Here is a 26868-nt window from a genome sequence, read left to right as displayed (position 1 = left end):
AGAGAGAGAGGCTGAATGGGTTTTGTGTGTCCATTTTCCTCCTTAGTGATTTACTATTTTATTTTTCTTTCTGTCAGTCTCTGTTTTGTCTCTCTCCTGTGTAGCAATGAGAGAGAGAGAGCAAGAGAGAACGAGAGAGAGAGAGAGATGAGGGATGCTGTGGGATGAGAGGGAGGCATGGAGGATTGCCAGAGAGGCTGTCAGCGAGGGTTCCATCTCTCCCATCCTCCCCTGCACTCGTTGTCCATCCATGGCTTCACTCCTCTCAACACGAGCCACATCCTGCAACGCCACTTAACAGCACAAGTGCCTGCGAGTGTGCCAGAGTGCCAGGCTCGTGGTCTCAAGCACATGTCATGGCATTAGGATTCCACAAACTGGACGAAGTTTCAGCAATCATACATGTAAAGAAGAAATAATAGTAGTAGTAGTAGTAGTTGTAGTAGTAGTAGTAGTAGTAGTAATACTACTGCTACTACTTACAATAATAATAATAATAATAATAATAATAATAATAACAACAACAACAGTGATAATAATAGCAATACTACTACTATTTCTGCTGCTGTTGTTTGACTTTTTTATTTTCTGTAAAGCACATTGAATAGCCTGAATTCCATGAAATGTGCTATATAAATAAAATGACTTTGCTTTACCTTGCCTTACTAATACTACTACTACTACTACTGCTACTACTAGTAATACTACTACTACTACTAATAACAACAACAACAACAACAATATTATTATTATTATTAGTATTATTATTATTAATAATATTATTATTATTATTATTATTATCATTATTAACATTTACGTGACAGTATTTTATGGCCATATTGTGTGTGTGTGTGTGTGTGTGTGTGTGTTTGTGTGTTTGTGTGTTTGTTTTGTGTTTGTGTAAAGCATGTAGACAAATGCAGCAATCACAGGGAAAAAAAAAAAAAATCACTGTCACACAGGACCCCAAAAACAGTTTGAGAGCTAACCATTGATGAAGAGCCTGTGACTAATTATTTATTAACAATTATCCAATTGTGATTAAAACAATTAAATGCGCCTTAAGTAGCTGTTAATGCATTTAAACACATGTAACACCAAAGTCAAGTGTGTCTAATTATTTAATTGTTGCTTCACTTGTAGTAATTGGACCTTCTGATTTGGCAGGCAATTGCCTGTTTGCTACTTAACCATCGCCACGGCAGCAACACCCAACACTATGGGCCACCCCCCTCCTACACACTTCACACCTTCACAACACACACATTTTACTATGCTTATATTTGTAGGCTTCCAGATTTGTGTGTATTTACTTCTTGATGTCTGTGTGTGTGTGTGTGTGTGTGTGTGTGTGTGTGTGTGTGTGTGTGTGTGTGTGTCGTGTGTGTGTGTGTGTGTGTGTGTATGTGTGTGTGTGTGTGTGTGTGCGCCTGTCTGTGTCTGTCTGGATGTCTCTGCCTGTATCCAAACTTGCGCGCGTGTGTGCATGTGTGTGTGTGTGTGTGTGTGTGTGTGAGTGTGTTTGTGTGTGTGTGCGTGCGTGTGTGTGTGTATATGTGTGTGTTTGTGTGCGCCTGTCTGTGTCTGTCTGGATGTCTCTGCCTGTATCCAAACTTGCGCGCGTGTGTGCATGTGTGTGTGTGTGTGTGTGTGTGTGAGTGTGTTTGTGTGTGTGTGCGTGCGTGTGTGTGTGTATATGTGTGTGTTTGTGTGTGTGTGTGTGTGTGTGTGAGTGTGTGTGTGTATATGTGTGTGTGTCTGCATGTGTGTGTGTGGGGGTTTGTATAACTCTTGTGGATCCAGTCCAACAAATTGTATATGGGCGCCTGTACATGTCCCCTTATTGACAGAGGTGAAACCCAGCTGAAGTGTTATGTTCACCCCTTTACTGTAAAGATGAGTGTGAATTACACTCAAACACCCTGAAGGGCGGCTGGCTTTTATTTTCGTCTGGCCGCCATTTAGATTGGCCAAGATCTGCTGAAACAAGCAGCAGGCTCACAGGCAACTCTTCACTTTCTTTTCTGCCTGGGCAAGCACTGCTCTCATGGCACTCCACGCCAATAGCTGTTGGATTTGACACACTTTCATTTAAATTAATAAAGAACGTGAATTATAGTAAAGCTCGCGTAACCAAATTGTGACGAAGGCGTCTGATTGGCTGCTCCGTGTAGTACGCAAGCTCCTCCTCTTTCCATAACCTACGCTGTGCCTTGGCTACGAAGGCGTCCGATTGGCTGCTCCGGGTAGTACCTAAGCTCCTCCTTTTTCCATAACCTACGCTGTGCCTTGGCTACGAAATGGGTTGCTGGGCAAGGGGCTCTTTTACCAAAACCAGAGAGCCAGCCAATGGGATTGTGTCCTGTTTGAGCAGACAAAGAATGAGGGATTGTGGGGCAACTGACTGTGTGTGTGTGTGTGTGTGTGTGTGTGTGTGTGTGTGTGTGTGTGTGTGTGTGTGTGTGTGTGTGTGTGTGTGTGTGTGTGTGTGTTAGTGCGTGTGTGTGTGTGTGTGTGTGCACGAGCATGTGTGTGCATGCACAAGGGTGTGTTTGAGCGTATGCATCCATGTGTGTGTGTGTGTGTGTGTGTGTGTGTGTGTGTGTGTGTGTGTGTGTGTGTGTACCTATGCCACTGCAGTTCTCCAGCTGTGAGCTGTTCGGAGCAGAAGCGCTCCTGTTTTAGAATTACTTCAATGAAGTCATAGTAATCCCTCTCCTCCCGGGCACTCCCTGTGAAGTCCGTTTTTGAATGCGGCCGCTGCCACAAAGACGCGCTGCTCATTCACGGAGAGAGTGCCACTCCGTCAGTCCAGCCCGCACTGCACTGTGTTCAGTGGTTGTTTTACCCCAGGGATAGTGAGACCAAAACGTGAAAAAATATGGGTTTACGCATGTTTAAATTCACATCTCATTCTTACATTCTCTCACTTATTATGCATACTCACACTCACACACACACAAGCACACACATGCACTAAAGCACTTCTAAGACAGACAAGAATGCAACAATTCCTAACACATGGGGAACGAAAATAAAATAAAAAATCCAGAGCTTAGAGTGACCTCCTTCTGAGGCATGCACAGACTGACAGACAGATACACACACACACACACACACACACACACATATGGCATACAAAATGGCATACAACCTCTTGTACCTTGCGTGTGCCTGCGTGTGAATATGTGTGCCGGTATTTGTGTGTTTTCTCATCTTCATTATTATATCATAGCTATTGTAGTACACAGTGTAAATCTCCCTGGCCCTCTGTCTCTTCCACATTGTTTTTTTTTTTTAATGATTATTAATACTGGGCCACAGATTTTACATACACATCACAAAACAAATTAATAAACAAAGGCTCAGAAGGCTTCACAGAAAGGTCCCTATGTATCTCTGCAGAGACCTCTCTAAAATGGGACAAGCACTTTCCTGGGACTTAGGGAAGCAGTGTGCTGGGCTGCAATTTGCCTCCGAGGACTAAACAGGCCCTCTGGGAACCGCAACGCGGAGCCTGGCGCAGGGACACCAAGGCTGATTAATCTGTGAATGGAGCAGGACTCTGTTCGCAACGCCTCTTGTCTCACTGTGGACAATTAGGCAAGAGAGAGATGGAGAGGGCTCTAAATGAAGCGCTTTTTAATAGGAGAACTCGGAACGTAGAGCGCACACATAACTTTGTCAAGTTGAACTGTTTGTTTGTGTTTCTGTGTGTATGTCTGTAAGTGTGTTTGTATTTGTGTGTGTGTGTGTGTGTGTGTGTGTGTGTGTGTGTGTGTGTGTGTGTGTCAAGTATGCGCACGCAAGTGTGTGTTTTGCTCTCTCTCCCCTGTAAAACTCAGCACATGCATGGCTTGTTGCTGCGGTCGCCGCCCCCCCTCACCTCCCCTCCTTTCTGATTTGCTTGGACAGGTCACTAACACCTTTTTAGGAGCCGTAGAGTGAAGTGACACAAGCAATTTGCAATTGAATCACTGCTCCATTAAAAACACCGAGTAAGGGTGATCACGGGCATAAAAATGGGCTGTTTTTCTCTGTAATAGGGTTACTAGCAATTGTTTCCAGGTGTTGGGAGCAGTCGGTAACCTAAGCCCCCGCATTCTTCCCCTCAGCAAATTTTGTCAAGAAAAGCAGACTGTCATTTCAGACTGTTTGCACTCTCTCTCTCCTCTTTATACATCTCTCTCTCCCACCCTCCTCCTCTCCTCTCTATCCCTCTCTCCCTCCCTCCCTCTGTAATTCATATGATTAACCTCCCGTGTCCCTGTGTGCCTTGTGAGTATCATGTTCGGGCGAAAAGTTTGTGTGCGTCAGACTAATGTATAAAACACTGCAAACACACAATGCATCAAGCCACATTTGGTAAAATGTTGAAAATGGTGGTATGAAGGTAATTGAAGTTGTTTTTTCTGGACTAATAATGAACCAAGAAGTATTCCTTTCGGAAGGGAAAGTGTGAAAGAGGTGCCGGGTTGCTGGCCGGGCGAGTAAAAATTGGACGCTACGGGTGAGAGTGGAGCAGTCCAGAGGAGAGGGAGAGATGACTGTGACTGTGTCTAATGACTCTAACATTTGTGTAATGTTTTTAGAAGGTCCACACTGCGGCTAATCCACTGTTTGCCCGTCCAGACGGAGTTTGTTTCACTTCCTCGTGTCGATATCTCATCGGGCCAGTCCAAACATTGCAAGGCCCACCGCGGTTTCCGACATGTTAGCACAAATTAGCCCCAGCGCACAAATCAGTGGAGAGGACAGCAGGCGTAGCCCACGGCTAGCGGTGGACATTGTCCGAGCACGTATCGGTTTCTGTGATGGGAGAGTGTGTGGGGGACTCTGGTGACTTTCATTGCAACTTTTTTTTTCCCCCCTTCTTCTATTTTATTTTTTTGTCTCACTCTAGTGAACTCTCCTCCAGCTCTTCTCCAGACAAGGAGGAGCATAGGTCACTTCAGCACAGCAACGGCTTCGCTGTGTGTCATCCCCACTAAATCCAATCTCGAAAATATTCCCGGAATGAGCTTCGCTGACCAAGAAGTAATTGGGCGAGATCCCCCCTTACTTTTGCGCCTCGCTGAAGTGTGGGGACGAGAGCCGCTTTGTTCGGGCTTTGTGTTGCGTGCTGCAGAAATGGTATCAGCTCGGGGGGTGAAATATTGGGGTTTAGTGGCCAGAGCGACGTCCAGGAACTGGAAACACAGTGGTGGCGGCGGTGGCGGTGGTGGTGGTGGTTTGGGGGGGGTCGTAGGGGATGCACATTCTTGGCTTGTTAGTTCTTGATTCATTTTGGCAGCACAAACAATTGTTCAACTGTATTTGTGGTGTGTTGCGAAAACAGAATGCCACAAGCAATAAGGCGTACCAAGGCGGAGTCGTGTAGACATTGTCTTTGCTTTACTCTAATCTCCGCGCTGACAATCTGCCTCTGTACCAGAGCCACCACTAATCTCGCTTTATGAAATCACAGCCTGGTGTGCTGGCGCATGGCTACAATCTGTGTGTGTGTCTGTGCGTGCGTGCATGTGTGTGTGTGCGTGCATGCGTGTGTGTGTGTGTGTGTGTGTGTGTCTGGTGTGTGTGTGTGTGTGTGTGTGTGTCTGCAGCTAGCAGGACAGGAGCTGGTGAAAGCATGGTGCCTGGCCTTTGCCCAGGGGTGACATACTGTAGCTGCGGACTACAGCCACTCTGTGCTTTTCTGTGTGGCAAAGCCATAACTCAACCCTCCCTCTGACAATCCCAGGACTGCCCTTATGATCAGCCTGTTTTATCTCTGCCTCTCTCTCTCTCTCTCTCTCTCTCTCTTAAGGGAGCCCTGAGATGGCCTGTTTGGCACCAGCGCTCTCTCGTATCGGCACGCCGCCCTGGCGAATCCCATTCTCCCTTTTATGAAGTGATCCGTGCTGTTTTTTACGGCCACTGAGACGCCCTCTGGGCGGAAAATGGCGCGGAGCAGTGGCGGGGCCGTCCGTGACGACTCCCGCCTCTCTCTTTCTATGGAGATGGATACGGAGGCCCCGCGTACACCACAGATGGGGAATAATCGAACACGGCCTCGCCGGGAATGAGAATCTGAAATAGCTTTGGACCCCGTCGAGACAGGGCTGTGTCCTCGTGCAGGGAACTGATTCTTTTAGCTCAGACAAGGTGTGTGTGTATGTGTGTGTGTGTGTGTGTGTGTGTGTGTGTGTGTGTGTGTGTGTGTGGTGTGTGTGGTGTGTGTGTGTGTGTGTGTGTGCATGTCCCTATATGTCTCCCCATGGCCGGATTTGACTCTACATTAGTAAAGTACACCACTGCAGATCACGAGTCCTTCCCATCGGTGTGCCTTACACCTCATCATTCCTGGTGATCATTCCTACTCCCACTCAGTCTATTCCAAAATTTATGGTCATTATTTCATTAATAATGAAATTATTACCCCACACACACACACACATTTATTACCCCCCACACACACACACACACACAAACACACACAGAATTATGTGTGTCTAAGGCTCAGAGGTCTTCATCTGCGATGGCCATGTGGTGGGGTGCGTGGGCGGGCAGGTGGGTGGTTAGGCGGGCGTGCAAGCGGGCGGGCCAGCTGCTGGTGGTGGGCTATTGCTGAGCAAGGCGTAGCCGGCTCTTATCTTGTGAAACCGTGCGTTGCTGTCCTGCGCGGCCTGGCGGGAGGTCCCTGAAAGCCCCACACTCATCCACCCACCCACTCCTCCCTCTGCAACCTCAGATGCAGCACGGCGGGAGGCCCCACCACGCCGACCCTCTCTCCTCTCCTCTCCTCTCCTCCTCCTCTCCTCTCCTCTCCTCCTCTCCCTCACTCTCCTCTCCCTCTCTCCTCCTCTCCTCTCCTCTCTCCTCTCCCTCCTCTCCTCTCCTCTACCGCCACCACCACGCCCGCCCTCTCCCCTCCTCTCCTCTCCTCTCCTCTCCTCTCCTCTCCTCTCCTCTCCCCTCCTCTCCTCTCCTCTCCTCTCCTCTCCCTCCTCTCCTCTCCTCTCCTCTCCCCTCCTCTCCTCTCCTCTCCTCTCCCCTCCTCTCCCCACCACGCCCGCCCTCTCCCCTCCTCTCCCCTCCTCTCCCTCCTCCTCTCCTCTCCTCTCCTCTCCTCTCCCCTCCTCTCCTCTCCTCCCCTCTACCACCACCACCGCGCCGCCGCGCCAGCAGCGGCAAGACCAGGAACACACACACACACACACACACACGCACAAACAAACAAACATCACCCACAAGCACAAATAAGACACACATAAAGATCTGAATACACACTGATACATACACACATGTGCACATAGAAACTCAGAATCCCTCACACACTTTTACATGCATGCATACCTCACACACTCACACACACACACACACACACACACACACACACACACACACACACACACCAATAGGCAAACATGCAATATGCACACATACATGCATATTTAGAAACAAACAGGCCAACCCCCCCTCCACACACACACACACACACATGATCAATAAGCACAACGCACACACACACACACACATACACATAGATTGGTTTAGTCAATGCTCACTCGCAAACATATTTACAAACAGATAAACTGAAGGAACACACATACAGTACACTGAACCTTCATAGTCAAACTCTAATTTGTATGCACTCCAGCACACACACATACACACTCACACTCACACACACACACACACACACACACACACACACACACACACACACACACACACACACACACATACATTTACACTCAGTGCCACAATGGAATAATAGATACCTGCAAACACACACACGCACACACACACACACACACACACACATGCACACCTGGATTGTAACAATCTTTTGCAGAGTGAATACTGAAAAGGAGCCAGGCTTAGTTGTGAGCATAACAAAAAATAGCATCTGTCAGCAAACTGTCATGGCATTAAAATCCACCATCAGGGAAATCTAAGAATACTAATCAATCCTTTCCAGAAGCCTCGCGAGCACTGTGCCGTCAGAGCAAGCGTCTAATGGGTGTGCTGAGCTGGACAATACTGGACGGGGCCAGATGTACCTGTTCTGGGGAAGGGAAAGTGGGCTTGTGTGTGTGTGTGTGCGTGTGTGTGTGTGTGTGTGTGTGTGTGTGTGTCTCCAGGTCTTGCCGTTGCTGGCGGCATGGTGGTGGCAGTAGAGGAAAGGAAAGGAGAGGGCAGGCGTGCAAGAAAGATAGAGAGAGAGTTTGTGTAGAGAGAGTGAGAGAGCGCATGTCCATTTGCAAATTTCTCATAAGGACATGCCGTTTTAAAGGACACTCGATCGGAGACAGGGCTTATGGTGTGTGTGTGTGTGTGTGTGCGTGTGTGCGCAGACATGTGTTCCAGTGGTGCGGTTATTCTCTTGCATTCCGTCTCGTTAGGCGGAAGCTCATTAGTAGCTGTCCTGCGTTCCACACACAACACTTTCACAATACGAGGGCCTCACTCACTCACTGACTCACTGACTCGCTCACTGGACGTGAGTCCCACCAGGGACGCTGATGTCTGCTCCTTTCCCAGGCCCTCAGACCCACTCTCCACATCCACTGTGTCAAGTTGTCCAGTCGGCCGGCCAGTCGTAGCGTTTAACGTGATGTTTGTTTTTCTCCCCAGGATAAACATCGCATCCACGGATCCCGGCCCAGTCCAGCTTTGTTTGCTCGGAGACGGCACATCCATGGATTAGGCTGCTTGCTGGAGAAGAGACCATAATTGGCCCGATGACATCGCCACCACTTTGTGTTTCCTGTTTCTCAGGTGAGTGAACAGCTGTGCGTTTGGCTTTTTACTCTGTTCCCAAGATTGTCTGGGGCTTGAGCTGTTCCTCACATTGTTTTAGATCAGGTAGGTGGATAAAAAATTAAACCACCTGGGGGGAAAAAAATGGAATGAAAGTAACGATAAAAGAATGCACATAATGCTGAGTGCAATACAAACAGCAGCAGGTGCTTTGAGTGATAGGAATCAGCTAATATTAAAACAGTACGGAGCACAGCGCTCTATGGGGACACACAGTTATCACAAAGGCTCATGGGATCAGCATGCTCCAAATGTCCTTTAGACCCTGCCCAACACTATTTTATTGAAGTGTGTGTGTGTGTGTGTGTGTGTGTGTGTGTGTGTGTGTGTGTGTGTGTGTGTGTGTGTGTGTGTGTGTGTGTGTGTGTGTGTGTATGTACGTACGAGCATACATGTGCAAGTGTGTTTAACAGTATGCTCATAAGCATACTGCATAAGTTTTTTTTTTTTGTGGAGTGTCTCTGTCTCTACTCCAAAGCCTTCACTTTCAAGATAACACATTGTGACCTAACATGGAGACCCAATCAGAGGGTGACTCCATTCCTGTCAGCCAATGAGCTCTGAGCACGTAGCTTGGTGTATGGCATGAAAGCGACAGACCTCATTGTTATGATATTAAAATTCACCCCTACGACGACAGCTTGGTGTACTCACTCCGCCACAAGACAGTGAGAGATGAAGGAGGAGCAAGAAAGAAAAACATGCAAAAAAAAATTGTTTTTTGTGTGTCCTTCACTCAACTCCACGGGGGGCGATGAAACAACACTGTCCCACATTCCCCCCTCGGCAGCCTTCACCACCTCAGCCAGAACAGCAGCAGCAGCCTGAGAACAGCCCCCAACCTGCCGCCATTTTGTCCTGTCGTCATTTCCTCCAACATCCCTTCAAAACCTAGAGAGGGAGAGATGGAGGAGAGAGAGAGAGAGAGAGAGAGAGAGAGAGAGAGAGAGAGAGAGAGAGAGAGAGAGAGAGAGAGAGAGAGAGAGAGAGAGAGAGAGAGAGAGAGAGAGAGAGAGAAAAAGAAAACCCCAACAACATTTCCAACCTCCACCAACATGAATAGTCTGTATCGGAGCGACTCGTTCCTCTCTGTTCAAATCTAATTCAGCTCCATTGTTCTGTGGGCTCTGCCCAATGGAAGGGTAATTTTCTGTCCGCTGACTCAAAAAGCGTATCTACCACAATCTCTGACCCAACAGGAGTGACCCTGAGTGACCTTCACTTCAGAAGGAGCTTTTTAAATGACACATACTGAAGTCCCCAAGACACCCCCCCACCCCATCCTCAGAAAAACGATAAAAGTGAGGGGGGGGGGTAAGAAATAAAAAGAGGAAGAAAGGAGGTTTTGGGGGTGTGGGGGTGTCAGAAGGGCAGTGAGTCGGTTGGGTTTTTTTTTTTGTGAATTATGTTTTCACAGGAAAGAAGTGGTGCGAGTTTGAGGAGATATTATTGGGTAAATTGCACGGCTTTCATGCAGATAATGCGCTCTGATGAAAGCGGCGTTTTGAAGTGACGGCCGAAGAAAGAGCAGACCCACGCTGGAGAGGCGAGCTGCGCTCTGTGATAACTTCATCACAGCGAGGGGCCAGGAGAGCCGGCCCCAGCACCAGCACCAGCCCGCTGGAGGGATTAAGCCCCCAACCCCCCGACACACACACACACACAAACACACATACACACGCCCGGGACCACCTGCAGGGCAAACCTCGTACTCTGCCTAGTGTTTCTGATCAGTTATGGTATTGTCTGGCCTTCACTCTGTCTTACACACTTTGGCACATGCACGTACACTGGCTTTCTCTCCCTCTCTCTGAGGCTTGCACTCTCTCTTCTCTCTCTCTCTCCTGCTATCCCGCTCTTGGTCGCGCTCTGTCTCGTTCCTTCTCTGTCACACCCTTGAGCTTGTCAGGGCTAAGAAAAGGGAAAGTGGCCTCCCATTTTCTGGCCATGGATTAGGCAGTGACCATCTCTTCTCTCTTTCTCTCTCTCTCTGTACAAAAAACAAATAATTCTGCTGTAAGAGAAAGATTTTTTGCACAACGTTTAGAAGGTCTAACACACCTGAATTGCCTGTTTATTGCCTATTGCAATACAAGTCTGTGCTTAGGGAAAGCAGTCATTAAAGTTTATACACCTTGTGTTTATCTTCATTTCCCTCTTTGGAGATAGTGTTTATATATTGTGTGATAGGTCTCATTTAAGCTTGAAGCATTCATAGTGTATGTGCATGTGTGCGTGCGTGTGTGTGTGTGTGTGATGGAGGAGGGGAGTCAGAGGGTTTGTTATACAGAAGGGAAGCAGCAAAAGACTGTGCTGCCATTCTCCCCTGTGCCACAACCTCACAGCTTTCACCAGTGATGAATGCAGGGGCAGAGCATGGGAGACCTTTAGTAACACCTGCTAGTGTGTGCGTGTGTGTGTGTGTGTGTGTGTGTGTGTGTGTGTGTGTGTGTGTGTGGTGTATGTGTGTGTGTGTAACTGCATGAAAACAGTTGATAGTCCATATTGCCATAATAAAAATTGGATTTTTAATTATTTTTTTTCCATTTAGCCAGTAATTACTGATTTTAAGATGTAATGTGTTTTTCTCAATGCAGGCCTTTTAAAATGTCCACATAACATATTACCATGCCCTAGAAATAATTATTATTTATTATTTCTGGGCTATTCACTTTTTCTTTTAATATGGATGGCATATTCTATTTTATTTGTTTATTCCATATATTGGAATGCTGTTATTTCCAAGTGTTTCTTGGAAATTACTCTTTTGACTTGAGGTTTTAATATAATAGGATATTTGGATTTTTCTAACCAGGCTCTCAGTAAGCATTGTAGCTTTTTAGAACCACCCACAAAGAAACCAGCATTTCGTTTCTACAACAAAGATGTCTGGTTTGCTACATTTTTGTGCACACAGTATTTTCAATGTGTCTGTCTGTCTGCGGGTTTGTGTGTGTGTGCGTGTGTGCGTGTGTGTGTGTGTGTTTCTTCTGTGGTGGCTTTGCTGGTCATCCGCTGCCTCGGCAGTGAAATGTTGTATACACTTGCAGCAATGTTCCTGCTCGTCATGACAGCAGCATTCTGCTGCGCTGTTACCACATACTGTAGCATCTTTGCCCTACTCCCTCTCTCTCTCTCTCCTCCTCTGCCCCACTCCCTCTCTCTCTCTCTCTCTCTCTCCTCCTCTGCCCCACTCCCTCTCTCTCTCCTCCTCTGCCCTACTCCCTCTCTCTCTCTCCTCCTCTCTGCCCCACTCCCTCTCTCTCTCTCTCTCTCTCCTCCTCTGCCCCACTCCCTCCCTCTCTCTCACTCTCCTCCTCTCTCCCCACTCCCTCTCTCTCTCTCTCTCTCTCTCTCTCTCCTCCTCTCTGCCCTACTCCCTCTCTCTCTCTCTCTCTGAGCTGCCCCCAGAATACATTGGAGTGGCGCGGTCAAGACCGCACTCCCTGCGGCATCTTACGCAGGGATCCTCTGCGAGGTGACTGCCTCGGCGGTTGGTCCGCTGCCGCCCACTGCCCATGCCAGCCCAGCAATAACCATATTCCAGGAAAAGAGCTCCACATGTTCAATTATGTAATTACATCATTGCAGATTTAGACAGATGTCCAATAATACGCTTGAAATGCAATCAGCCCAGACTCGTTCCTCACGTAATGCATTCGGGGAAGACGAATGATCTCCACTGCGCATGAAAACACATCGTATATGTCATGAGGGCCTCAGGCCCTGACTTTTTTTTCTTCAATCATGAGCATTATTTATTAGCCGTTGGTGATATAAATGGCTAGCTACTTCTATCATGGCCTGCTACGCGTAGTATTTGCATCACTTGATGTACAGCTAACGCCATCACTTTGATAACTATTTCTGTTTCATGGACAGCAGCTCACGTTGCCAGAGCTTTGTTGTCCTGTCTCCTACAGTGTATTCTCTGCCAAAGCAAGAGCTTTTTTTCTGAAAGTAAGCAGCTAATTAGAAGGGACCCTTTCATAGAAGTAGCTCAATGTTGAAGGAATATTTTCTCTCCATATTACAGACAGTGGCTCTGTTCGAAACGATAAAAACTTCTGTCTTTTAAGATATCTAACTGGGGAGCGAGGCAACAAGTGCGGTTCGAAATCGGGGGGAAAAAAATGTTTTTGCTGCCTTCTAAGATATCTTAGAATAACCCAAATAACGGTAGTTTTTTAAGGCAGCATCGATGCATCCTCCATGGCAGATGACACCGGTAATGGCTGCTGAATCTGCTGAAATGGTATTTATTTGAAATGTTTTTGCTTAGATTTGGACTTACTCATTTGCACTGTCACCATGACCACTATCACCATTGCACTATAACCATGACACTCATTCACACAGAGCACCTTACCTTACCTTACTATGCACAGAGAATCACAGGCTCAGTCCTTGCCTCAGTCATTGCAAGCACCTCTGATTGATTAATCACCACTATGTGGATACTGTTTTTAGAATGGATTTAGATTAAGTGTTAGTTAGTATAATTTGTATTTTAGTATATTTAGCATATTCTTTATCTTCTACTGTCCTTATTGCTTAGTTGTGCTTTTATATTATATACTTTAATTACTCTTTCTGCTGTTAAAGAATGTGTTTGTGTTGTCTGTATGCTGCTGAGACCTTGAATTTCCCCTGGGGATCAATAAAGTATCTATCTATCTATCTATCTATCTAGATCTGGCGAGAAATAAAAACCGTACTGTTTTATTATACCATTGTTGTAACCATTGATAGTGTCTGGTCTGATATATGTGCCGCCTGTCAAACTATTTTATACCGTTATCCTGTCAGCCTCCAAGTTAGCTTAGTTTAACGTTCTGTTTTTAACGTCTTAATGTCATACTGTAGTGTTAAACAAAGATTCTAGAGTGCTACGCTCATTTTTAAAAGATGCATTCAATCCAAAGTCATGTCTAGTGAGACAGCTCTCTATTTAGGCAGGGAGGCAGCCAGTCGCTGCCTTCTGTTTCGAACAGAGCCAGTGTGTACATCCCATGTGCTTAAAGCAGATGCTGTTTGTGGCTCGAGTGAGTCATTGTTTGCTCCTTCATGGGGAGTTGTTGATGGCAGTTTTTGGCCAGGGGCCTCTGCCAGGGCATGGAGGATGGCTTGGGGTGTGTTTCTAGAGGTGACACCATCTCACTTGTGTTCTCACACAAGCCTTCTGTGATTAAGTTGTAGGAGGAAGGCATATTCCATGCATTGTATGTATATATATATATATATAGACCCTTTTAAGAGAGTTCCATTATCAGCATCATAGTTGGCCCCACAAGGCTTCGGTTTTAACATTCCATATGTTATCTTAATGCAGAGGAAGTAGATTGGGAACCAAATAAAACGTTCAAGCATTGTTTTTGTTTTTAATGTTGAAAGGGTCTATATATATATATGTTGTAACTTCCCCTGCCAGTGATGGTATTATCGATGGGATTAATATACGCCACGAATAAAGGTGGTTCCCATCCGTGCATTATTACTTTGCATTGTGTGTGTGTGTGTGTGTGTACACATTTACAGAGATTGTGTTTACATTTTCAATATATTGCAAGGTGAAGAAAATAACATTTTTAATGCCTTTTTGATTTGCCGTTTTCATATTTTTCTTGTATAGTCGATAAATATTACCATGTGACTGTGTTTAACCTTTTACATGATCATTTCATGTAAATTATTAAACATACAGTATGGTTGTGTCTGCTCTTATCCAACAGTTCTCCTATTATTTATCACCTAACAAAAAGGATGCACTTGTTATTGCATTTGTTTTGTTTATGTTCCATCAATTTTAATGTTACATTCTCTCTGCCTTGCCTGTACATTTTAGACTGTTTCCTCTGCATGGATCCTACAGATCACACATTGACTGTAGATATAACAAATGTAAATTATGTTTTTTCATCAATACTTCCTCCAAACAGTCATCTCTCATGTGGTGGTTCACCCTTTTACCCAAATAGATGACCGATAAAAAATTGGCAGCAGTAGAGCAGTAGAATAGCAATAATTAATATGTATGTTTACTACACAATATGGCTTTGGAGCGTGGGACAGGTGAAAGCTGTCTGTGGCCGAGCTTGAAGAGAACTGTCACATCATTTCATGCGGACGCCTCGCTCCCCTTTCATGTTTTCATCTCTGCAGTCCTCTCAGCGGTCCCCAAAGTGTTGGAATATTGTTAGTGCGCTTGGCAGGCCCATGGAAATGTGGATGAGCTGTCGGAGAGGTGACCTTTCTAATCGGGGCTTGCAGGACCCGACGGCCACAATGCAGCCGCGTCAGCCGGAGAGAGAGAGCCGCCTCACCACGTCTCCGTGCGTCATGTCAGCAGCAACGTAGCAGCCCAAAACTCCTTCCGATATTTCACTGGTGTCACAGTGCTCCCTTCAAGCCACGTGTGGAACCAGGAGAAAAAAAATATTCTAGCGTCTCACACCTGCATCCGACCCACCTAATTCCCAGGAAGCCCATTGCCCTGTGTTCTAATCATGCTATCAGCACTTGTCATAACTGCTGGTGCTGGGGGAGGTAATGGGTTCTCCTCCGCCTTCACAGGACGGCATCACGCCAGCAGGCCACCAACGCGTCGCAGACATGACTCATCGACTGAGCACTCGACGCCCTGCTATGTAGTTTGGTGTTGTTTCTGGCACCGCTCTGCAGTTGATTAGGAGATTGTTTCTTCTTCTATGTTTGTAGGTGTTGAGGCATGAAAGAACATGTGAAAGAAAAGCTATCTGCAGGCTGCACCAGCAGGGAAACATCTAACATGTTGATAACTATTTGTGCAGCTACATTGTCGTCTCACACCAAGACAGCGGTGCACTGGGCTGCACAGTGGCTATTAGGGACCCGCACACCTGAGAGAGTGGGTACCATTTATATATATATGGTGGGTACTCTTTTCTCTCTGTGGATGATGCTCATCCTCGTAACTCTCCCCACAGAAAATCGCCCCGTAAGCAGCTCGTCCCCTGACACCTGGCCGTATGTGCGCCTTCTAAAATGAACTGCATCCCTCAGCTGCATAAGTGCTAGCGCTTGACACATTTTTATTTGCAGGATGCATTTTATTTTGCATTTTGTCTGACGCTGAAAGATGGAGCCTATGCACCATCTGCACGCTTGATTGTCCTCCATATTTTATTTGTCAGTCGTTTTTATTTAATATTGCAGATTTGATGTGCATGGCATCCATAGTGCAAGTGCAACAATAATAACAATAATGATTGTCATGATAAGAATGTCAATAATAATAATAATAATAATAATAATAATAATAACAATAATGATTTTGTAAGACATCAGCTGATGAGGTCGATGTTAGTAATTTGCTCCAGTGGTACCTGTATTTTTTAATATTAAATTACTTTTTCCCTCAGTTTTTTTCTTTTTTGGCAAATAATCTGGCTTGTTACTTACAGTATCACAGCTCGACCGTGTAACACACTTCCTGTGTAAGATGACCACATGTGACAAGTGAAAGCAGTTAACATGTGTGAAGTCTGGCATGCCAAGCTCTTTGACTGAACGCTTGAATCACGGACGTGAGTGAAAATCAATGTCAAGTTGAGGGGCTCCAAATGAAAACTGTAATGCAGACATAGCCGTGTTCTTGCGAGATGACCAAGCCCTGCTCCATATTGGATTTCATGTCTTGCGAAATGACGTTCAAGTGTTGTCAGGGATCAGTCGTAGCCTTGGGGCGCACCCCCCCCCACACGCATTTTGCTCGGCCGTAACAACAAGCCAAAGCCCTGGAGGCTAATCACACCGCGAGGGGCACGCAGACGGCCCATTAGTGAGGAAATATGTGTGCCGTTGGGAGCGCTCCGTGTGCAGGGGCTAAAGAGTCAGGTCTGTCCCTGCTGCTACACGCAGCGCTCGGCTAGCCGTAGCGGCACCCCCTGAGTTGCAGCTGCCCAGCAGAGAGATGACATCACCCGAGCTGCGTACCTGTGTCTGATTACACAGCTTAGGCCAAACGCTCCCAGTCATGTCATCGTAGACGGCCATACGATTTGAATTAGGACATGTTAGGAACCCTAACACCCCAGTTTTTTTTTTTTCTTCTTTTTTTTAGGTTTAGTTCCTGTGATTCATTACTGTGTGCTGACTATTTTTTGTTTGTCAGTTGTCATAGTTGTTGAAAAGTTGTTGAAACACACATACAAACACACACAGAGAGCGAGAGAGGGAGAGAGAGAGGGAGCAAGAAAGGAAGAGTGTGAAAATGTGCGCCATTTACACTTCTTTCAAAAGAATAACAGCGCCGCTCCTGCTGGATGGCCTGCCTGGCCCCACTTCTTGCCTCTTGGTGGTCCACAATGACTCAATGGCTTTTAGGTCCAACGCCTGCCCACATAGCACATGGCAGTTATTAAAGCTAGAACGGGCGATGAATGGAGGAGAGGGGAAAGTTTCTTTCTGTAAAGTTTTTACGAGAAGCAGTTTTTGTGGTGTGGTGGTATAGTCTACGTGTTGCCATTGTTAGATACTGGCATGCAGAGGTATGCTGGTCGTCTTAGGAAGATGTGTTTTATGTATTAAATTCAGTTTACTTTATAGAAATTCATAAATTGATTTATTTGCAAGGAGCTGACATTTATTCATACACATTGTTTTCTTTGGAATGGATCCTAGGTTTTGCAGGCAGGTTTGTGCATGTGTGTGTGTATGTGTGTGTGTGTGTGTGTGTGTGTGTGTGTGTGTGCACGCACATGCGTGTGTGTATGTGTGTGCGCACATGTTTGGAGAGCAAGTTCTTTTCCCACGGTCTGTTTTTGTTTTACTTTCTGACACTCTCAAGAGAGACCATAATAGCTCTTCTGCTGTAATTTGGGGGTAATTTGCCATTGGGGATATCTCTGTGTCGAATCTCCAAAGCCCTGGCCAACCAGGTAGAGCGCGGCCGGCGTTTTCAGTGTTGTGTGTTGCCCGCTGGGTGATGAGAGTACCATAGACGAGGGGACAACTTTCTGTTTTGGTTTCCTGTGTTTAGTCTAAGGGATAGAGGGATCCTTCTTGTTTTTTTTTTTGTTGTTTTTTTTTCGGATGGGGGCGGGGGATGATCAGACACTTCTCCAGAACTCTTTCATTTCCTGTGCCCCATCATGTGTGGTGGTGGAGCCACAAGAAAAACCCACTGTTTGTTTTTGGGGTGGACCTGATGGTAATCTACCGAGAAGTGCGTGATTGCTGGGCGGGAGATGGTTTTTATGTTGTTTTTAGCGAGGGATTTTGTGTTGTTTTTATTTGTGTGTGTGTGTGTGAGTGTGTGTGTGTGTGTGTGTGTGTGTGTGTATGTGCATGCAAAATATGCCTTAGATTGCGAGACAGATAGAAAGGGAGATTAGGAAAGCTCTGTGGGTGTATAAGTTACAAAAGTGTCAAGCCAGTATAAAGTGTGCCAACCGTATAGCATGACACAGTAAAAGGCATGCCATTGATGTCAAGCGTGGCCAAACCCACATCAGGCTGGCACCTTGGCTGAACTTCTCCTATCACTCACGGGCAGGCTGTTATGAAGAGGTGTTTTCATCAGAGCCAAGGACATCAGCCATTTCTCCCCTTCCTGCTGTTGTATTGCCATCCCACACGTTTAAACAGTCATTTTATCAAGTCCACGATGGAACATAAATACCCTCCCAGACCTACATTCCTGCCTGCAGCCATTGTGCGTGTGTGTGTGTGTGTGTGTGTGTGTGTGTGTGTGCCCATGTGGTTCTAGGACATCAAGACAATGTATTAAGAAGGCATCTCACAAATATCCAGTTGATGGTTAAAAAAAGAAAATAAAAAGAAAATCAATAGCACTGAGAAATGTTTGTCCCTGTTGCTAGTTTTTGAGGCCACAACATAGTGAAAGGGATTCAGAAAATCTCACACAGTGGAACACTTGCACAGGTGTTAAAATGCCAGGGCTGTAGAAGAAAAATAAGCAGTGAATGCCGAAATTAAAATGGAGGAATGAAAGAAAGAAAGAAAGAAAGAGCATGCATGGGAAAAGATAGAGGGAAAGCCTTAACGACAGACAGAGAGACATGGCTAAGAAGTGCCCTAATCATGATATATGGTCCTCTCAGGCCCTGGGAGCTGAAGGTGAAGAGTGTGGTGGTGACGCCGTGTGCGTTCCTTCTGAGATGAGGTCAGCTGTGTAATATGGTGTGATGTGGCCAGAGCGACTGAGGGAATGAAGTGCATGTACTGTATTCATAGATTACCACTGCCAGTCCTGCGCTTGGTAATGTTGCCGTATGAATTCATTCATGAGGTACCCTTTACGTGTCATGTTGAAAGCAGAATCACCGCATGGGTCTGCGCGTGTGTGCATATCGGCATACACTATACAGTATGTATCGCTTTATAGTAGGTGTTAGATCTTTGAATATGATGTGATTTAATCTTTACTCAAACCATGTGTTTGTTTGTGTGTGTATGTGTCTGTGTCTGTGTGTGTGTGTGGTACCAACAGTTTCCACATATCTAAATGATGCTATCACTTTTCTGTGTTTGTATGTGATGCAAGCACGCACGCACTCACACACTCACACACACACACACACACACACACACACACACACACACACACACACACACACACACACAAAAACACACACATATCCAGGCAAGTGTGAGATCTCGTGTTATTAGCCTGACTGACTGCACTCCTGGTTTCCACTTGTCTGCCCTAGTTGCTGTGTGTTAGAGGGGGACCTGGCCGCTCGAGGAGAGCTGAAAAGCTTCCACACACACACACACATACACACACACACACACACACACACACACACACAGCGTCACACACACAGACCAATGACATTGACTTGTCCTAACATCTCACCACTCATGTGAAAGATGCTGCTCTCAGTATATGTGTGTGTGTGTGTGTGTGTGTGTGTGTGTGTGTGTGTGTGTGTGTGTGTGTGTGTGTGTGTGTGTGTGAATTTGAGTGAAGAGGTTGCTGCAGGTTCACTGCATTCCAGTGTTCCAGTAGGTCTATAATTTCACACATTACATATGTGATGAAGACGCTGCTTTATCAGTTGTAAATATATAGGGAATATATTCAAGTGTGCATTTATCGTGCATCCATTTTGTCATCAGAGAATTAACAAGGTCCAAGTGCACTTTTGAGAAAAATTCCATATTCCATAATCAAATCGCCATCATTCTATAAAATATAGTGTAATATTATTGTTTAGCAGCTACAATATTTCAAGTATATTTCGGACGTAAATTATCCTTGGTTTACAGTGTGTGTGTGTGTGTGTGTGTGTGTGTACGCACACCAATATGGCAAGGGAACGATGTCCAAATGTAAAGGCCTGGGGTGAGTATCCCAGGAACAGCATCTAAAGGTTTACTTTACTGAAGATGTTTAGTTTTCTATCAGTGTTTTTCCAAAACCATCTCTGAAGTGTTCTCTAAAGATAAACCTCAGTACGCATGCCTTAAATGGACTCGGACCTTAAAGCTGAATCTGTGTTTGTACAGTGCACGCCGGCGAGATGACTATGATGGGCTTGGGTCAGATTTCATCAATCATCATTATTAGAAAAATGAGTGGAAAAAGAAACATCAACAAGACCATGAATATAAATGAAAAATAACTGAATAAGAACAGTTGTAGTAATTACTGCATACGTTTGTATGGGCAAGGCATTAAAGATGGATGCTTTATCTGGTAAAGCATGTGGCGCAGCTTATGTTTTGGTTACACACCACAGTCGCCACACATATTTTTCGACTCTAAAATGTTGTTTAATATCACAACTGAATTATGCTAAGGTTGGTCCAGACCCATTTTAAAAAGTGTAAGACAAGTTTTTTTTTTTTTTTTGTTTAAAACAAAAAAAAGTGTATAAAGACAGTATACCTTAACAAATGAATCACATTGAAACCTTAAGCTAAATCTTAAGGTACATCTTTTAAATGACATAGGGTTAAGAAGGCTCCTAGAAAAAGTGCCCTGCTGTCGCAGCCAGCCAGCTGTATTCTCAGCAACAGTGTGTACACACTCCAAGGGACGCTAACGCTCCAACACAGGGCTGCCCGTCACACACCTTGTGCTGATACACACAGTGTGTGTGCTGAGGGACGTGAGGAGAAGCTAGTCACAAGAAGTGAGTGGTGCGAACAGGACAGACACAGCGCTTAGTCATGCATGGAGAGTTCTCCCCCTCTCCTCCCTCCTACCCTCCTCTATCTCTCCATCTTTCTCTCCCCCTCTTTCTCTTGCCTGTTTCTATCCATCTATCTCTCGGATTGTCATAGCAAGTCTACTCAGCTCCCAGAGGGCAGCCCAGGGAGTCCTGTCCAGTCCATGTCCATCTCCCAGACAGGCCACGGGGGCCCACTAAACAGCAGAGAGGGGGGGGGGGGGTAGTGGGGGGTGGAGGAGAACAATTCCACTCTGGACCTCTTGGTATGTCAGTGTCGGTGCCAACTTGTCTTAGCTATCACCCTGCCACCATTACCACACCACCACCATCCCTGCTTAGACAGGACACATTCATCTGCATTCAAAAGTTCCTCCTTCTGAGAGCACTGAGCATTAGAGACAGAGGAGGGGTTTGGAGTGAGGGTGAGGTTACACAGAGTGGAGTGTGAGAGAGAGAGAGAGAGAGAGAGAGAGAGAGAGAGAGAGAGAGAGAGAGAGAGAGAGAGAGAGAGAGAGAGAGAGAGAGAGAGAGAGAGAGAGTTATGGTTATTTTCTCCTCGTACCTGAGTGGTGTATTTGTCTATTGGTGTGTATTTGTACACGTCCACACCACTTTATCAGGCTTGATCGCATCCATTGCTTTCTCATTTCATGTAGACTTCCGCCTTCTCTATCCCCGACCGGAGAGAACATCATGGTTTGATTTCCATAGTTTGAATGTCTTAAGTGTCCACTTCTGTTATGGAAAAGGAGCTCAGGGGGCCAAGCTGGACAGGACTGTGTTGATGTTTGCCAAGCAATGTTATCCCTACAATATTACTACGCACAATTGTACCCATTACTGGTAATTCACCACTTAAAATGTGTTGTAATCCGGGCAGACTCCTAGGAAACAGAGGTCTGTTTATATACTGTAATACACATTTAATTTTAGAATGATTAAAAGCCTCTGTATGATATTGTATAATGATGTTTCCATAGTTATTCTACTGTACAGATATACTTTCAGCTGAGGTGAGGTAGTCTTTAGAAGAGCACTATTGGTAATATCAGGACATACAGTAGTGGAGCAGTCCTGTAATTTCAGTGGTGGTGATAATAATGTCAGTGGAAGCATTTATGGACCTTGTAATAATTCTGGGAGTGGTATGGCAGGACAGATCACACTGGTTGTTAAGGTCATCACATTAGTAAAGGATAATTGAAGGATAATTGACAACATGGCAGAAATAAATGCACGTCTGAGGTGGTAACGTGGTAGTGTTGAACAGACTTGACATTACACAAGTTCATTCATTTCTGCTATACAGACGGCATCAAGTCTGTTTGTTACAAAACAGTCCAACAGTAACCAACATTAAATGTGTTATTTTACAGATATAATCTCCGCATTTTGGATTTAACTGCCTTAGAGTCGTTAGACCTGTTTGTAGAGCTACTTCTCTCTGCCACACCCTAAGTGAGTTCAAACTGCTGATGCTATTTCTAGGTGAAATGGTGGCTTCTTGGCATGCTGTTTGAGTCGTAGCTTTATCAAATCATTGTGCTCCCTGGTCCAACTGTAGTGGAATGGTAATAACAGCTATCTCAAACAGATGTGGTTGCTACCTTTACCCTCGTTGAATCACTCATTTGTAACTCTGTCTCATGAATGCTCATTCATACACATTCACTGCACATCAACTTCACAACAAACTTGGCAAATGTACAGTATATGCAAGTCTAATAAGGTCACAAAATAGAACTACTTGATAGGTGTGCAAATAGCAACATTATTGCAATAATTGAGACCATAATGAATGTACTGCAATATGAAATTGAACCAAGTCATGATACAGTATAGGCCTTAGTTCATAGTTCTTGACAAACAGGGTGGTAGCAGTCTTTGTTCTAGCACTAATATCAGAGCCAACACAAACCTCTCATTACTTTAAAATAAATGTACCAGACTTAGAACCTTCTTATTTTCACTCTAATGAGGTTTTCTTTTTAATCCAACATTGGTATAAATAAATAAAACATTTGAATCAAACATTTAACTCTGTGATCTCTTACCCAGAGACTGTTTAGATGAAGTCCCCTGCTGTGTGAAACTAACTAGTCTGCCACATTCCCAAAGGCACTGTGCTGGGCTAAGTCTGAATGCCCTGGATTCTGCTGTCATGCTATTTCCATGTACTTTCACTCTGTAGGCCGTCAACAGTGGCAATTAAAAATACATTGGATTTTTTATAATTACTATTATTTCAACTAAAAAGAAATCAAGGCTTAGAGTATGGATAGATCTTGCATTTCTTATAGTACTGCCCTTAAATAGTTTCTATAACTGAACATAGTTGCACACACACACACACACACACACACACACACATGCTCACGCTCACACACACACACACACATGCATGAATGTATGCATTTTCACGCTAAAATCCGTCTTTCGTCCCACAATGCATGATTTTAGAAATCTTCCATAGCAACAAGAAGTGATTGGTGTGACTTGGTGTGGTGCTCTCCAACAGGGTGCCCACAGCACCGAGTGTCCTCCTGAAGAGCTCTTCTGCCCCTTTCACATGTAGCTACAAGTGTGCAATTGAAGGTCAAGCTTTGGGGCAAGGGGAAATGAAGCTTGTTAAAATTGGGGTCATTGTTGTAGAAAGTAACAGGGTCAAAGGCATCCCACTGCATTCCCTTTGTGTTTGAGAGATTCCCAGGATCTGTACTTTTTTATGTACACCTGGAAACTTTAAGTTTTCCGTCGGTAGCTGTTACAGTCAGACACCAACCTCAATATGTGAATCCATAATATTCACGTCTGAAGAATAACACTTAGGATGAGCTTGCAACAACTTATTTACTCTTTCAATCATCTTCACACATAATCTGCTTCAGTATTTCTAGTTCATATTCTTCTTTTTTATTATGTTAATAGTAAATCATGTTTGATCATACATGCAGACGGTGCAAATAAATTCTGTTCACTCTTTTTGCTTGATCATACTTACTTCCAATATTTTAACCAAATATTATAGCAAGAATATTGCTTTGGTCATATTCCCGTGGTCATATGTAGATATGAAATACACAACAATATTTATATTGTATTCATATCATATACTGTATTCTACACCATACAATTTCAAGGAGCACTCACGTTGTCCTGAAGATACATTCATTGCCTTAATCTGAAGTCATATTACCGGTTAGTATGCTTATCACTGCTCTTGTTGTTATTAAGACTAAATAACAACAGATGTTAGCTATGTATTACGGTCTATTACCATCAGCAGTAAATAAACTGCAGCATTGAAGCCTATAGCTTATCGATAGTGCAGCTGGTAGGCTATGTGTTCATCATACATAGAATTAGGACTAGGCTATAGTCCTGAATTATTCAATTTATTTTATAATCTAAAACCAACAGACTTTTTTCCCGTACTTATTAAGCGTACCAAGACATCGATAACCCTTAAATTATTTCAGATAAAGCATTGTGATAGACACAGTGATTGGGCGCAGCGGGGGAAAACACTGGCTCTCTACATCCGATACTGCAAAGGGGGAGATTCTCTGAGCCTCTTGCTCGCAGTCTGATTGTATAAATAAATATTCCGGACCAGTTCGTGCACTGAAAACCAACATCACCTTTCGTGACCATACATCGTCAAGAAATGTTCGTTGACGTTAATTTAGCCACGCGGAACTGTTTTTTCTGTTTGTAGACTGCATGTCTGTGCGCGGACCGTGCCGTAACGCGATCTCCCCGTGTTTGAGCTCGCTTGTGGTTGGTAGGGTCCTTGGCAGTTACACATGTGTGCTTGTCACTTTGAGACCCTTCGCTTGGGATTTTCGGCTTTCACTGCACTGTCCTCTGTCCGCGGACATCGTCAAAGGCAAGCTTCTGCTCCAAAATTGCTTGTCAACATCACTGTCACATTGGCTCGATGTTAGAGTGTATGGGACTATCGTCTCTCTCTGTTTCTCTTTCTCTCTAGCTGGAGTCGGAGCGCAATTGAGGGAGAATTGTTTTGCAGTTCGACTCTTTCATTAAGAAACAGCAAAGCATTCCCTAGAAGTTGGAGCATCGTTTGGCGAAGTTTTACCATCGTCTCGGGACAATAGGATGCTAAGCGGTGCTTCAGCAGGTAAGGTGTTTTAATGTTTTAGCTGTGGCTGGGATAGATTGCCTTGAGTAAAGATTTGCTATTCACCAACAGCGATAAAACACAATTAATTCAAATGAGGCTATAATTTTTGGGCTGTATGGAATATACTAGATTTATATTTTAAATCCGTTTGAAATTATGGTCTACTTTTCACTGGCTTTATTATCATTAACGCGTGATCTATTACTCTAAATACTGCGCTGTGTAATCAACTATGGTATTTTAGAAGATATTGTAGTAATGCAATAATACCTACACAATTTATTTGCACACGCAATACTACAAAGTATTAGAGCATATGCAAAGACATACAAACAATTACTTACAGAAAGCTACTTTCTCTTCCCTCCTCGGACTCCGTCAGTTTTATGTTGCGTTTAATTGCCTACATAAATATGAGGTTGTGCAAAACTCAATCAAATCCTATTCCTAACTGTTGGATTTAGAAGATTCGTAATTCACTAACTTGCATGCCACCTTACTCGAGGTTAGAATCTAAACGGATTGAAACAATTTATGATGAAATGGCATGTGGGTTTGAACGATATGCACATTTGTGTACTCTAAAGTTAAAAGTAGTAAGAACATCCAACATTCAGTCATTTCAACTGTGCATTGTGTTGCTTTAAAGAAACGAGCGTCACGAAATCGCGTAACTGTACAAAGCTTTTGCTGGCTGTAAACGCGATGTCCGGATGACTGTGCCTCGTTTTGTTTTGCTTTGGCATGGCCGTTGATGGTACCATAAAACTGTCCCTTCTGGATGAAGATAGGAATCTGTGCCCCCCGAGAGAATGTCTAATCATTTTCAGCTTCGGTATATTTGAAATAAATGTGCCTGAACACGATTTCAGAGGCTACAAAGCAGTGGCGTTCTCGTCTTTGATAAGGAGGACAGAGCGCCAACAACCGGTTCACTTGTTCTCTCGCTCACAGATTACATAGATTTATAATGCGGTGCTTCAGTTGGACTCCGCGTGCCCGGTATCAGATTTGAGATTTTCTTTCTTTCTTTTTTTTTTTTTTTAAAGAAAATGCTTTGAAATCTGTCCAATACGGTCGTACCCTAACGCATTCACTACTTTTGGCGCACATTCACAGTGTCCTTTCCATAATTGCCCACAGACTGAATACATGAAATTATGTAGAATTAAGAATGATTTCTGATTATATACTAACATACCATCAATTAGCGAATTAGCCAAGTTGTACATGTTGCATATACATGTCATTACATTTTGATAGCGTCATTTTGGGGTGAACTTAAAATGTTTTGTTGATGCCCAGGCTACAGATTAATTTGTAAATTTACAGTATTACCAAATTTTAATTGATGCAGTGTAAAGTCTAAAATGTAGGCTAGCCTGTAAAGGATTTCTTTCAACTATCTGTGTAGGTGTATTTCAGCTAGTCTGTTGTATTTTGTCACATGGACTTCAACATAAACCAGTAGACTACACATGTTTCACCATCAAGTTTGGGAAGATCTATTCAACAAATTGTCAATAAACTGTTGAAATAGGGAAAAGGCTTATGTGATCCTACTATGGCCAAATTCTGAGGAAGTGTCTGAAATAGCTGGTCAGGTGGCCATACACCTGAACAATGCCCTGCAATTATATGAACAAAATGTGACATGGTATGCCATACTGTACCATCTATCAGAAAAGGGGAAAAAACACAGACACACATGCACACACACTCTCTCTCTCTCTCTCA

General features: G+C 44.5%; 1 long non-coding RNA gene across 1 annotated transcript in view; it reads left to right on the top strand.

Moving 5' to 3' along the window:
• Nucleotides 1–8629: 8629 nt before the first annotated feature.
• The window catches only part of LOC121721920, an 84660-nt gene continuing 66421 nt past the window's right edge, over nt 8630–26868 (top strand). Inside the window, exons 1-2 of the long non-coding RNA XR_006034880.1 lie at nt 8630–8763; nt 24979–25128. This is a non-coding gene — a long non-coding RNA (uncharacterized LOC121721920). The remainder of the gene's footprint in view (nt 8764–24978; nt 25129–26868) is intronic.

This window comes from Alosa sapidissima, chromosome 1 (assembly GCF_018492685.1).
Source record: "Alosa sapidissima isolate fAloSap1 chromosome 1, fAloSap1.pri, whole genome shotgun sequence".
Lineage (NCBI taxonomy): Eukaryota > Metazoa > Chordata > Actinopteri > Clupeiformes > Clupeidae > Alosa > Alosa sapidissima.
Note: the sequence above shows the minus strand (reverse complement) of the source record. Positions and strands in the feature narration are given on the sequence as shown.